The sequence below is a fragment of the Coturnix japonica genome, chromosome Z (genome assembly GCF_054131305.1).
Source record: "Coturnix japonica strain WE chromosome Z, WE-NBRP24, whole genome shotgun sequence".
Classification (NCBI taxonomy): Eukaryota; Metazoa; Chordata; class Aves; order Galliformes; family Phasianidae; genus Coturnix; species Coturnix japonica.
In genome coordinates this window covers 56,344,897-56,358,792 of record NC_140702.1, presented here as the reverse complement: position 1 = coordinate 56,358,792, position 13,896 = coordinate 56,344,897, and the positions used below count along the sequence as shown (strand labels likewise).

Below are 13,896 nucleotides of genomic sequence, written 5' to 3'. Positions count from 1 at the left end.
ACTGCAGACAAATTAAACCCAGGTCACTGTGGCTGGTTGCTGGCCGCTGCTTTTAGGGTGTGCAAGGGTCTGTGAAGCAATGCTGCAGAGGAAGTGAGGACTCAGAGAAGGATGGGGTGGTTGTGCTGCTCTCACCACACCCACAGCCACAGCTGATTCCCCTGTTGCCAGACCAATGTGACTGCAGAAATAGTGAAAATCTGTCAAAAGAGCAGCCAGAAGTGATGGCCAAATCAGGAAATAAGTGAATGCCAGACAATAACTCAACAAGCAGAAAATTTTATTGAGATTTCAAATGTTAAGTATATACCAGTCATCTGCAGAGTTAGTTGCAGCTTTCCATACCCATACATTATGGAAGCCTATCAAAACCTCATGTGGTGAACTTTCCAGCAGGAAGGAAGGAGTACAGGCAGACAGCCCACCCCACCTCAACTTCAGGCTTCTACTGTAGAGCTCCCTGTTCCTTTTTGAAGCCAGCAGAAGCAGGCACAACATCTCTAAAAAGGTAAGATAAATACATAAGTAAATACAAGATAAATACAGCTTCTTGGAAGGAAAAGAAGGGAAGGGAAGGGGAAACAAAAAGGGAAAGGAAAGAGAAAAGGGAAGGAAAAGGGAAAGGGGAAGGGAAAGGGAAAGAGAAAGGGGAAGTGGAAGGGAAAGGGAAAGAGGAAGGGAAACGGAAACATAAAGGGGATGAAAAAGAAAGAGCAAGAAGAAAGAGGGAAGAAAAGGGGGAAGTAAAGAGAAAATGAAAATTAAATAGGGAAGAAAAAGAGAAAGGAGAACACGAAAGGGGGGAGGAAAAGTAAAACAAATAGGGTAAGAAGAAGCCTATCAAAGTCTCATGTGGTGAACTTTCCAGGGGGAAGGAAAGAGCACAGGCAGACAGAGAGGTCAGCCCACCTCACCTTCAGGCTTCTACTGTAGAGCTCCCTGTTCCTTTTTGAAGAAGCAGAAGCAGGCACAACTCCTCTAAAAAGGTAAGATAAATACCAAAGTAAATACAAGATAAATACAGCTTCCCCAAAGGAAAGAATAGAAAAGAGAAAAGAAAAAGGGAAGGGATAGAGAAAGGGAAATAAAGGGAAAGGGAAAAATAAATTGGAAGTAAAAAAAAAGAGCAAGAAAAAAGAGGGAAGGAAAGGGGGAAGTAAAGACAAAAAGAAACTTAAATAGGGAAGAAAAAGAGAAAGGAGAACAGAAAAGGGGGAAGGAAAAGGAAAACAAATAGGTTAAGAAGAACCAAAAGCAAAAGAAAATAAGGTGGGGAAATGGAAGGGAGAGGTGGCCAGGATATCTCCCCTCCATCCCTCATCACTATTATTTGTACCACAGTCCTGCAGATTATTTATTTATTTATTTATTTATTTATTACCAAAATCAAAGCTACTGATGGCTACTCTATGATTGTGAGAACAGCGCAAAGAGGTATCAGATGATATTTTTATGTTTGTACGTCGAGAAGTGTCATTTCATGAATTTATTGTGCTTTTTTTTAAAAAAAGGAAAGGGAAATGGAAAAGAAAAAGAGAAACATAAAAGGGAAGGAAAAAAAAGCAAGAAAAAAGAGGGAAGGAAATTGGGAAGCAAAGAGAAAATGAAAATTAAATAGGGAAGAAAAAGAGAAAGGAGAACAGAAAAGATGGAAGGAAAAGAAAAACAAATAGAGTAAAAAGAATCCTATCAAAATCTCATGTGGTGATGTTTTCAGGGGGAAGGAAGGAGCACAGGCAGGCAGAGAGGCCAGCCCACCTCACCTTCAGGCTTCTACTGTAGAGCTCCTTGTTCCTTTTTGAAGCCAGCAGAAGCAGGCACAACACCTCTAAAAAGGTAAGATAAATACAAAAGTAAATACAAGATAAATACAGCTTCCCAAAAAAGAAGGGAAGTAAGGGAAGAAACAGAAGGGGAAAAGAAAAGGGAAGGGGAAGGGAAAGAGGAAGAGAAAGAGAAATCAAGAGAAAGGGAAACATAAAGGGGAAGAAAAAGAAAGAGCAAGAAAAAAGAGGGAAGGAAAGGGGGAAGTAAAGAGAAAATGAAAATTAAATAGGGAAGAAAAAGAAAAAGGAGAACACAAAAGGGGGGAGGAATAGTAAAACAAATAGGGTAAGAAGAAGCCTATCAAAATCTCATGTGATAAACTTTCCAGGGGGAAGGAAGGAGCACAGGCAGGCAGAGAGGCCAGCCCACCTCACCTTCAGGCTTCTACTGTAGAGCTCCCTGTTCCTTTTTGAAGAAGCAGAAGCAGGCACAACTCCTCTAAAAAGGTAAGATAAATACCAAAGTAAATACAACATAAATACAGCTTCCCCAAAGAAAAGAATAGAAAAGAGAAAAGAAAAAGGGAAGGGAAATAAAGGGAAAGGGAAATAAAAGGAAAGGGAAAGGGAAACATAAAGGGGAAGTTAAAAAAAAGAGCAAGAAAAAAGGGGGAAGGAAAGGGGGAAGAGAAAATAGGGAAGAAAAAGAGAAAGGAGAACAGAAAAGGGGGAAGGAAGAGAGAAACAAATAGGGTAAGAAGAACCAAAAGCAAAAGAAAATAAGGGGGGGAAACGGAAGGGAAAGGTCACTGATGGCCAGAATATCTCCCCTCCATGCCCCATCACTAGTATTTGTACGACAGTCCTGCAGATTTTTTTTTTCTTTTTTTTTTTTTTTTTACCAAAACCAAAGCTACTGATGGCTACTCTATGATTGTGAGAACAGCGCAAAGAGGTATCAGATGATATTTTTATATCTGTTTGTACATCGAGAAGTATCATTTCATGAAGTAATTGTGCTTTAAAAGTAAAAAAAAAAGGGAAGTAAAGGAAATGAAGAAGGGGAAGAAGATTAAAGAAAAAGGTGAAGAAAATTGGGATAAAAAAGAAACGAGGGAAGAAAAAGAGAAAGAAAAAAAGGAAAGGAAAAATAGAGAGATTTAAAAAGCAAAAGAAAAGGAAAAACAATGAAACAAGAAGAAAAAGCAGCAGAAAAAAATAAAAGAAAAAGAAACGAGAAGAAAGAGCAACAGAAAAGAAAGAAAAAAAAAGAAAAAAAGATAAAGATAAAGAAAAAAGTTAATGAAAAAGGAAAAAAATAATAGGGATAGAAAAGAGAAAGAAGAATAGAATAAAGGGAAAAAATGAAGATATAGAAAAACAAAAAGGATAAGGTAATAGCAAAGCCAAAAGAAAATAGAAAAAGAAAAAAGAAGAGAAAAAGAAAAAGAAAAAAGAAGAAAAAATAGAGAAGAAAAATAGGGTAGGAAAAGAAAAGAATAAAAAAAAAGAAAAGAAAATAAGAAAAAAGAAAGGGAAAGGGATAGAAGGGGGTAAAGGGAAAGAAAGGGGAGGGAAGGGAAAGAGAAGTGGGAAAGCAAAGATAAAAGGGGAAGAATAAAGGGGGAAGAAAAGAGGGAGGAAAATAGAAGAAGAATGATAGTTGGGAAGAAAAAGAATAGTGAGAGGAGAAGGGAAAGAAAATGAGGAAGAAAAAAATAGGGGAAGAAAAAACAAAAGCAAAAGGAAAGAAGGGAAGTCGAAGAAGAAAAAAAATTAAAAGAAGAAATGAAAAGAAGAAAAGAGAAAGGGAAGGGAAAGGGAAATAAAGGGAAAGGGAAATAGAAAGGAAAAGGGAAAGAAAGGGGAAGAGAGGGAAAAAAAAAAGAAATGAGGAGAGGGGAGGGGAGAAAATGGAAAGAGGATAGAAAAAAGAAAGGAAAAAAGAAAAGAAGGAAGAAAAGAAGAGAATATAAGGAAAGGAAAGAAGAAGAGAAAAAAAGTAATAGGAGAAAGATAAAAGGAAATAGAAGAGGGAAGACAAAAATAAAATTGGGGGGGGTAAAGGTAAGAAAACGGGGAAAAAAAGAAGAAAAATGATAATAGGGAAGAAAAAGAATATAAAAAATAGAAGGAAAAGAAAATGGGGAAGAAAAGAAAAACAAAAACAGGAGAAATGAACAAAAGGAAAATGAAAGAAGTGAAGAAAAAGAAGGCAAAGAAAAGGAAGAAAAAGAAGAAGAAGAAAAAGAAAGGAATGAAGAGTAAAGAAAAGAGGGAAGTGAAGAAGAAAGGGAATACGAAAGAGAGAGGGAAAGAGAAAGAAAGCGATAAGGAAACATAAAGGGGAAGGAAAAAAAAAAGAGCAAGAAAAAACAGGGAAGGAAAGGGGGAAGAAAGAGGAAATAAATTAAACAGTGAAGAAAAAGAGAAAAGGGAATAGAAAAGGGGGAAGATAGGGAAAAAAGGTAATGGAAAAGAAATAGGAGAAATAAAAAACAGGAAACAGAAGGGGGAAAGTAAAGATAAAAGGAAGAAAAAAAGAGGGAAGAAAAAAGAGGGAAGAATACAGGGAAGGAAATAGAAGAAGAATGATAATAGGGAAGAAAAAGAATAGGAAAAGGAGAAGGGAAAAAATGGGGAAGAAAAAACAAAAAGGGGAAGAGAAAGTAAAAGCAAAAGGAAAGAAGGGAAGAAAAAGAAAAGAAGAAGAAAAGAATAAAAAAAGAAAGGAAAAGAAAAAAAAAAGGAAAACAAAGGAAAAAAGAAAAAAGAAAAAAGAAAAAAAAGGAAAAAGAAAAGAAAAGAAAAAAAAGAAAAAGAAAAAGGTAAAGAATAGAGAAGAAGAAAAAGAAACATAAAGGGAAAGAAAAAAAAGCAAGAAAAAAGAGGGAAGGAAATGGGGAAGCAAAAAAGAAAATTAAATAGGGAAGAAAAAGAGAAAAGAGAACAGAAAAGGAGGAAGCGAAAGTAAAACAGGGTAAAAAGAAACAAAAGCTAAAGAAAATAGGGGTTGGGGGTGGGGGAATGATTGGAAAAGGAAAAAAAAAAGAAGTAAATATATGGGCTATAAAAAAAAGGGGGAAGGGAAGAGAAGAAGAAAAAAAATTATCAAACTTTAAAAAGAAAAAAGAAGACAAAGAATGGGTCAGGGTAAAAAGAAAAGAGGGAAGAAAATCAAGAAATAAAAAAGAATGAGAAAAGGGGAAGAAAAATGGAAAGAAAACGAATATTAAAAAGAGAAAAAAGCAAGAAAGAAGAAAAATAAAGATAGGGAAGAAAAAGTTAAAAAAAAGAAATAGGGAAAAAAACATGAAACAGGAGAAAGTCAAGATAAAAGGGGAAGAAAAAAGAGGGGAGAAAACAGGGAAGAAAATAGAAGAAGAATGATAATAGGGAAGAAAAAGAATAGAAAAAGGAGAAGGGAAAGAAAATGGGGAAGAAAAATAAAACAAAAAGGGGAAGAAGAAGCAAAAGCAAAAGGAAAGAAGGGAAGAAAAAGAAGAAGAAAAAAAGAAAAAGTAAAGAAAGAAAAGACAGGAAAATAAAAGAAAAAAGAGAAAAAAAGATAAAGGGAAAGAAAGGGAAAGGGAAACATAAAGGGGAAGAAAAAAGGGAGCAAGAAAAAAGAGGCAAGGAAAGGGGGAAGAGAAAATGAAAATTAAATAGAGAAAGGAGAACAAAAAGAGGGAAGCAAAAGAAAAACAGGTTAAGAAGAACCAAAAGCAAAAGAAAAATGGTGGGGGGGGGGGGATAGAAAAGGAAGAGGAAAACATAAACAAGTAAAAAATATATGGGAACAAAAAAAGAGGGGGGGAAGGGAAGAAAATAAGAAAAAAACAATCAAGATTTTAAAAGGAGGAAGCAAAAGACAAAATGTGGATGGGTGGGTGTCGGGGGGGTAAAGAGGGAAGAAAAGCAAGAAATAAAAAATAATGAGAAAAGCGGAAGAAAAATGTAAAGAGAAAAGAAGAAAAAAGGGGGGGGGAAGGAAAAGGAAAAGAAAATGAAATAAAAAATATATAAGAACAGAAAAAAGGGGGTTAGGGGGGGAAAGGAAGAAAATAAGAAAAAAAAATCAAATATATAGGCAAGAAAAAAATAAATGAAAGGAAAGTATAAAGGTATTCTAAGGAAAGGAAAGGAAAGGAAAGGAAGGTACAAAAGAAAGGAAAGTATAATGGAAAGGAAAGTATAAAGGAAGGGAAAGTATAAAAGAAAGGAAAGCAAAGGTAAGTATATTGGAAAGGATAAGAAAGTATAAATGAAAGGAATGGGTAAGTTTAAAAATAGGAATGGAAAGGAAAGTATAAGGGAATGGAAAGTATAAAGGAAGGGAAAGTATAAAAGAAAGGAAGCAAAGTTAAGTATAAAGGAAGGGAAAGGAAGGGAATAGAAAAGAAACAAAAGGTAGATATAATGGAAAGGAAAGCAATGTATAAAGGAAAATCAATGTATGTAGAATTGTAAGTATAGGGAAGTATATAAGAAAGGAAAGGAAAGGTTAATTTAAAAAAAAAAAGGAATGGAAAGGAAGGTCTAAAGGAAAATGTTACAGAACTGAAAGGGAATGTAGGTATAATGCAAAGGGAAGGGAATTATAAAAGAAGGGAATTTATAAAAGAAAGGAGAGCAAAGGTAAGTATGAAAGGAAAGGAAAGGAAAGTATAAATGAATGGAGAGCCTAAGTTTAAATATAGGAATTAAAATGAAAGTGTAAAGGAAAGGAAAGTATACAGAAAAGGAAAGTATAAAGGAAAGGAAAGTATAAAGAAAAGGAAAGTATAAAGGAAGGGAAAGTATAAAGAAAAAGAAAGTATAAAGGAAGGGAAAGTATAAATGAAAGGAAAGCAAAGGTAAGTATATTGGAAAGGATAAGAAAGTATAAATGAAAGGAATGGGTAAGTTTAAAAATAGGAATGGAAAGGAAAGTATAAGGGAACGGAAAGTATAAAGGAAGGGAAAGTATAAAAGAAAGGAAGCAAAGGTAAGTATAAAGGAAGGGAAAGGAGGGGAATAGAAAAGAAAGGAAAGGTAGATATAATGGAAAGGAAAGCAATGTATAAAGGAAAATCAATGTATGTAGAATTGTAAGTATAGGGAAGTATATAGAAAAGGAAAGGAAAGGTTAATTTAAAAAAAAAAAAGGAATGGAAAGGAAGGTCTAAGGGAAAATGTTACAGAACAGAAAGGGAATGTAGGTATAATGCAAAGGGAAGGGAATTATAAAAGAAGGGAATTTATAAAAGAAAGGAAAGCAAAGGTAAGTATGAAAGGAAAGGAAAGTATAAATGAAAGGAGAGGCTAAGTTTAAAAATAGGAATTGAAATGAAAGTGTAAAGGAAAGGAAAGTATACAGAAAAGGAAAGTATAAAGAAAAGGAAAGTATAAAGGAAGGGAAAGTATAAAGGAAGGGAAAGTATAAAAGAAAGGAAGCAAAGGTAAGTATAAAGGAAGGGAAAGGAAGGGAATAGAAAAGAAAGGAAAGGTAGATATAATGGAAAGGAAAGCAATGTATAAAGGAAAGTCAATGTATGTAGAATTGTATGGATAGGGAAGTATATAAAAAAGGAAAGGAAAGGTTAATTTAAAAAAAAAAAGGAATGGAAAGGAAGGTCCAAAGGAAAATGTTACAGAACAGAAAGGGAATGTAGGTATAATGCAAAGGGAAGGGAATTATAAAAGAAGGGAATTTATAAAAGAAAGGAAAGCAAAGGTAAGTATGAAAGGAAAGGAAAGGAAAGTATAAATGAAAGGAGAGGCTAAGTTTAAAAATAGGAATTGAAATGAAAGTGTAAAGGAAAGGAAAGTATACAGAAAAGGAAAGTATAAAGGAAAGGAAAGTATAAAGAAAAGGAAAGTATAAAGGAAGGGAAAGTATAAAGAAAAAGAAAGTATAAAGGAAGGGAAAGTATAAAAGAAAGGAAAGCAAAGGTAAGTATATTGGAAAGGATAAGAAAGTATAAATGAAAGGAATGGGTAAGTTTAAAAATAGGAATGGAAAGGAAAGTATAAAGAAAAGGAAAGTATAAAGGAAGGGAAAGTATAAAAGAAAGGAAGCAAAGGTAAGTATAAAGGAAGGGAAAGGAAGGGAATAGAAAAGAAAGGAAAGGTAGATATAATGGAAAGGAAAGCAAAGTATAAAGGAAATTCAATGTATGTAGAATTGTAAGGATAGGGAAGCATATAAAAAAGGAAAGGAAAGGTTAATTTAAAAAAAAAAAAAGGAATGGAAAGGAAGGTCTAAGGGAAAATGTTACAGAACAGAAAGGGAATGTAGGTATAATGCAAAGGGAAGGGAATTATAAAAGAAGGGAATTTATAAAGGAAAGGAAAGCAAAGGTAAGTATGAAAGGAAAGGAAAGTATAAATGAAAGGAGAGGCTAAGTTTAAAAATAGGAATTGAAATGAAAGTGTAAAGGAAAGGAAAGTATACAGAAAAGGAAAGTATAAAGAAAAGGAAAGTATAAAGAAAAGGAAAGTATAAAGGAAGGGAAAGTATAAAAGAAAGGAAGCAAAGGTAAGTATAAAGGAAGGGAAAGGAAGGGAATATAAAAGAAAGGAAAGGTAGATATAATGGAAAGGAAAGCAATGTATAAACAAAAGTCAATGTATGTAGAATTGTATGGATAGGGAAGTATATAAAAAAGGAAAGGAAAGGTTAATTTAAAAAAAAAAAGGAATGGAAAGGAAGGTCTAAAGGAAAATGTTACAGAACAAAAAGGGAAGGTAGGTATAATGCAAAGGGAAGGGAATTATTAAAGAAGGGAATTTATCAAAGATAGGAAAGCAAAGGTAAGTATGAAAGGAAAGGAAAGTATAAATGAAAGGAAAGTCTAAGCTTAAAAATAGGAATTGAAATGAAAGTGTAAAGGAAAGGAAAGTGTACAGAAAAGGAAAGTATAAAGGAAGGGAAAGTATAGAGAAAAGGAAAGTATAAAGGAAGGGAAAGTATAAAAGAAAGGAAAGCAAAGGTAAGTATATTGGAAAGGATAAGAAAGTATAAATGAAAGGAATGGGTAAGTTTAAAAATAGGAATGGAAAGGAAAGTATAAGGGAATGGAAAGTATAAAGGAAGGGAAAGTATAAAAGAAAGGAAGCAAAGTTAAGTATAAAGGAAGGGAAAGGAAGGGAATAGAAAAGAAAGGAAAGGTAGATATAATGGAAAGGAAAGCAATGTATAAAGGAAAGTCAATGTATGTAGAATTGTAAGGATAGGGAAGTATATAAAAAAGGAAAGGAAAGGTTAATTTAAAAAAAAAAAGGAATGCAAAGGAAGGTCTAAAGGAAAATGTTACAGAACAGAAAGGGAATGTAGGTATAATGCAAAGGGAAGGGAATTATAAAAGAAGGGAATTTATAAAGGAAAGCACAGCAAAGGTAAGTATGAAAGGAAAGGAAAGTATAAATGAAAGGAGAGGCTAAGTTTAAAAGTAGGAATTGAAATGAAAGTGTAAAGGAAAGGAAAGTATACAGAAAAGGAAAGTATAAAGAAAAGGAAAGTATAAAGAAAAGGAAAGTATAAAGGAAGGGAAAGTATAAAAGAAAGGAAGCAAAGGTAAGTATAAAGGAAGGGAAAGGAAGGGAATAGAAAAGAAAGGAAAGGTAGATATAATGGCAAGGAAAGCAATGTATAACGGAAAGTCAATGTATGTAGAATTGTAAGGATAGGGAAGTATATAAAAAAGGAAAGGAAAGGTTAATTTAAAAAAAGGAATGGAAAGGAAGGTCTAAAGGAAAATGTTACAGAACAGAAAGGGAATGTAGGTATAATGCAAAGGGAAGGGAATTATTAAAGAAAGGAATTTATAAAAGATAGGAAAGCAAAGGTAAGTATGAAAGGAAAGGAAAGTATAAATGAAAGGAAAGTCTAAGTTTAAAAATAGGAATTGAAATGAAAGTGTAAAGGAAAAGAAAGTATACAGAAAAGGAAGGGAAAGTATAAAAGAAAGGAAAGCAAAGGTAAGTATATTGGAAAGGATAAGAAAGTATAAATGAAAGGAATGGGTAAGTTTAAAAATAGGAATGGAAAGGAAAGTATAAGGGAATGGAAAGTATAAAAGAAGGGAAAGTATAAAATAAAGGAAGCAAAGGTAAGTATAAAGGAAGGGAAAGGAAGGGAATAGAAAAGAAAGGAAAGGTAGATATAATGGAAAGGAAAGCAAAGTATAAAGGAAAGTCAATGTATGTAGAATTGTAAGGATAGGGAAGTATATAAAAAAGGAAAGGAAAGGTTAATTTAAAAAAAAAAAAAGGAATGGAAAGAAAGGTCCAAAGGAAAATGTTACAGAACAGAAAGGGAATGTAGGTATAATGCAAAGGGAAGGGAATTATAAAAGAAGGGAATTTATAAAAGAAAGGAAAGCAAAGGTAAGTATGAAAGGAAAGGAAAGGAAAGTATAAATGAAAGGAGAGGCTAAGTTTAAAAATAGGAATTGAAATCAAAGTGTAAAGGAAAGGAAAGTATACAGAAAAGGAAAGTATAAGGGAAAGGAAAGTATAAAGAAAAGGAAAGTATAAAGGAAGGGAAAGTATAAAGAAAAAGAAAGTATAAAGGAAGGGAAAGTATAAAAGAAAGGAAAGCAAAGGTAAGTATATTGGAAAGGATAAGAAAGTATAAATGAAAGGAATGGGTAAGTTTAAAAATAGGAATGGAAAGGAAAGTATAAAGAAAAGGAAAGTATAAAGGAAGGGAAAGTATAAAAGAAAGGAAGCAAAGGTAAGTATAAAGGAAGGGAAAGGAAGGGAATAGAAAAGAAAGGAAAGGTAGATATAATGGAAAGGAAAGCAAAGTATAAAGGAAAGTCAATGTATGTAGAATTGTAAGGATAGGGAAGTATATAAAAAAGGAAAGGAAAGGTTAATTTAAAAAAAAAAAGGAATGCAAAGGAAGGTCTAAAGGAAAATGTTACAGAACAGAAAGGGAATGTAGGTATAATGCAAAGGGAAGGGAATTATAAAAGAAGGGAATTTATAAAGGAAAGGACAGCAAAGGTAAGTATGAAAGGAAAGGAAAGTATAAATGAAAGGAGAGGCTAAGTTTAAAAGTAGGAATTGAAATGAAAGTGTAAAGGAAAGGAAAGTATACAGAAAAGGAAAGTATAAAGAAAAGGAAAGTATAAAGAAAAGGAAAGTATAAAGGAAGGGAAAGTATAAAAGAAAGGAAGCAAAGGTAAGTATAAAGGAAGGGAAAGGAAGGGAATAGAAAAGAAAGGAAAGGTAGATATAATGGCAAGGAAAGCAATGTATAAAGGAAAGTCAATGTATGTAGAATTGTAAGGATAGGGAAGTATATAAAAAAGGAAAGGAAAGGTTAATTTAAAAAAAGGAATGGAAAGGAAGGTCTAAAGGAAAATGTTACAGAACTGAAAGGGAATGTAGGTATAATGCAAAGGGAAGGGAATTATAAAAGAAGGGAATTTATAAAAGAAAGGAAAGCAAAGGTAAGTATGAAAGGAAAGGAAAGGAAAGTATAAATGAAAGGAGAGGCTAACTTTAAAAATAGGAATTGAAATGAAAGTGTAAAGGAAAGGAAAGTATACAGAAAAGTATAAAGGAAAGGAAAGTATAAAGAAAAGGAAAGTATAAAGGAAGGGAAAGTATAAAGAAAAAGAAAGTATAAATGAAGGGAAAGTATAAATGAAAGGAAAGCAAAGGTAAGTATATTGGAAAGGATAAGAAAGTATAAATGAAAGGAATGGGTAAGTTTAAAAATAGGAATGGAAAGGAAAGTATAAGGGAATGGAAAGTATAAAGGAAGGGAAAGTATAAAAGAAAGGAAGCAAAGGTAAGTATAAAGGAAGGGAAAGGAAGGGAATAGAAAAGAAAGGAAAGGTAGATATAATGGAAAGGAAAGCAATGTATAAAGGAAAGTCAATGTATGTAGAATTGTAAGGATAGGCAAGTATATAAAAAAGGAAAGGAAAGGTTAATTTAAAAAAAAAAAAAGGAATGGAAAGGAAGGTCTAAGGGAAAATGTTACAAAACAGAAAGGGAATGTAGGTATAATGCAAAGGGAAGGGAATTATAAAAGAAGGGAATTTATAAAGGAAAGGAAAGCAAAGGTAAGTATGAAAGGAAAGGAAAATATAAATGAAAGGAGAGGCTAAGTTTAAAAATAGGAATTGAAATGAAAGTGTAAAGGAAAGGAAAGTATACAGAAAAGGAAAGTATAAAGAAAAGGAAAGTATAAAGAAAAGGAAAGTATAAAGGAAGGGAAAGTATAAAAGAAAGGAAGCAAAGGTAAGTATAAAGGAAGGGAAAGGAAGGGAATAGAAAAGAAAGGAAAGGTAGATATAATGGAAAGGAAAGCAATGTATAAACAAAAGTCAATGTATGTAGAATTGTATGGATAGGGAAGTATATAATAAAGGAAAGGAAAGGTTAATTTAAAAAAAAAAAGGAATGGAAAGGAAGGTCTAAAGGAAAATGTTACAGAACAAAAAGGGAAGGTAGGTATAATGCAAAGGGAAGGGAATTATTAAAGAAGGGAATTTATAAAAGATAGGAAAGCAAAGGTAAGTATGAAAGGAAAGGAAAGTATAAATGAAAGGAAAGTCTAAGTTTAAAAATAGGAATTGAAATGAAATTGTTAAGGAAAGGAAAGTATACAGAAAAGGAAAGTATAAAGGAAAGTATAAGAGAAGGGAAAGTATAAAGAAAAGTATAAAGGAAGGGAAAGTATAAAAGAAAGGAAAGCAAAGGTAAGTATATTGGAAAGGATAAGAAAGTATAAATGAAAGGAATGGGTAAGTTTAAAAATAGGAATGGAAAGGAAAGTATAAGGGAATGGAAAGTATAAAGGAAGGGAAAGTATAAAAGAAAGGAAGCAAAGGTAAGTATAAAGGAAGGGAAAGGAAGGGAATAGAAAAGAAAGGAAAGGTAGATATAATGGAAAGGAAAGCAATGTATAAAGGAAAATCAATGTATGTAGAATTGTAAGGATAGGCAAGTATATAAAAAAGGAAAGGAAAGGTTAATTTAAAAAAAAAAAAGGAATGGAAAGGAAGGTCTAAGGGAAAGTGTTACAGAACAGAAAGGGAATGTAGGTATAATGCAAAGGGAAGGGAATTATAAAAGAAGGGAATTTATAAAAGAAAGGAAAGCAAAGGTAAGTATGAAAGGAAAGGAAAGGAAAGTATAAATGAAAGGAGAGGCTAAGTTTAAAAATAGGAATTGAAATGAAAGTGTAAAGGAAAGGAAAGTATACAGAAAAGGAAAGTATAAAGGAAAGGAAAGTATAAAGAAAAGAAAATATATAGGAAGGGAAAGTATAAAGAAAAAGAAAGTATAAAGGAAGGGAAAGTATAAATGAAAGGAAAGCAAAGGTAAGTATATTGGAAAGGATAAGAAAGTATAAATGAAAGGAATGGGTAAGTTTAAAAATAGGAATGGAAAGGAAAGTATAAGGGAATGGAAAGTATAAAGGAAGGGAAAGTATAAAAGAAAGGAAGCAAAGGTAAGTATAAAGGAAGGGAAAGGAAGGGAATAGAAAAGAAAGGAAAGGTAGATGTAATGGAAAGGAAAGCAAAGTATAAAGGAAAGTCAATGTATGTAGAATTGTATGGATAGGGAAGTATATAAAAAAGGAAAAAAAAGGTTAATTTAAAAAAAAAAAAGGAATGGAAAGGAAGGTCTAAGGGAAAATGTTACAGAACAGAAAGGGAATGTAGGTATAATGCAAAGGGAAGGGAATTATAAAAGAAGGGAATTTATAAAGGAAAGGACAGCAAAGGTAAGTATGAAAGGAAAGGAAAGTATAAATGAAAGGAGAGGCTAAGTTTAAAAATAGGAATTGAAATGAAAGTGTAAAGGAAAGGAAAGTATACAGAAAAGGAAAGTATAAAGAAAAGGAAAGTATAAAGAAAAGGAAAGTATAAAGGAAGGGAAAGTATAAAAGAAAGGAAGCAAAGGTAAGTATAAAGGAAGAGAAAGGAAGGGAATAGAAAAGAAAGGAAAGGTAGATATAATGGAAAGGAAAGCAATGTATAAAGGAAAGTCAATGTATGTAGAATTGTATGGATAGGGAAGTATATAAAAAAGGAAAGGAAAGGTTAATTTAAAAAAAAAAAGGAATGGAAAGGAAGGTCTAAAGGAAAATGTTACAGAACAAAAAGGGAAGGTAGGTATA

General features: G+C 32.6%; 3 long non-coding RNA genes across 4 annotated transcripts in view; 2 read left to right on the top strand and 1 right to left on the bottom strand.

Moving 5' to 3' along the window:
• Positions 1-263: 263 nt before the first annotated feature.
• LOC146754102 (uncharacterized) overlaps positions 264-13,896 on the bottom strand; it is a 57,254-nt gene continuing 43,621 nt past the window's right edge. Inside the window, exons 2-5 of one of the 2 annotated variants that reach the window (XR_014939227.1) lie at positions 2,202-2,265; positions 1,764-1,828; positions 915-978; positions 264-500 (exon numbers count right to left, since the gene is read on the bottom strand). This is a non-coding gene — a long non-coding RNA (uncharacterized LOC146754102). The remainder of the gene's footprint in view (positions 501-914; positions 979-1,763; positions 1,829-2,201; positions 2,266-13,896) is intronic. The other variant, XR_014939228.1, reaches the window with a different exon arrangement.
• On the top strand, positions 898-2,479 carry LOC146754104 (uncharacterized). Its single transcript, XR_014939245.1, has 3 exons — positions 898-986; positions 1,718-1,836; positions 2,156-2,479. It is a non-coding gene; the product is annotated as an uncharacterized LOC146754104 (long non-coding RNA).
• LOC146754103 (uncharacterized) overlaps positions 5,825-13,896 on the top strand; it is a 48,858-nt gene continuing 40,786 nt past the window's right edge. Inside the window, exon 1 of the long non-coding RNA XR_014939246.1 lies at positions 5,825-13,852. This is a non-coding gene — a long non-coding RNA (uncharacterized LOC146754103). The remainder of the gene's footprint in view (positions 13,853-13,896) is intronic.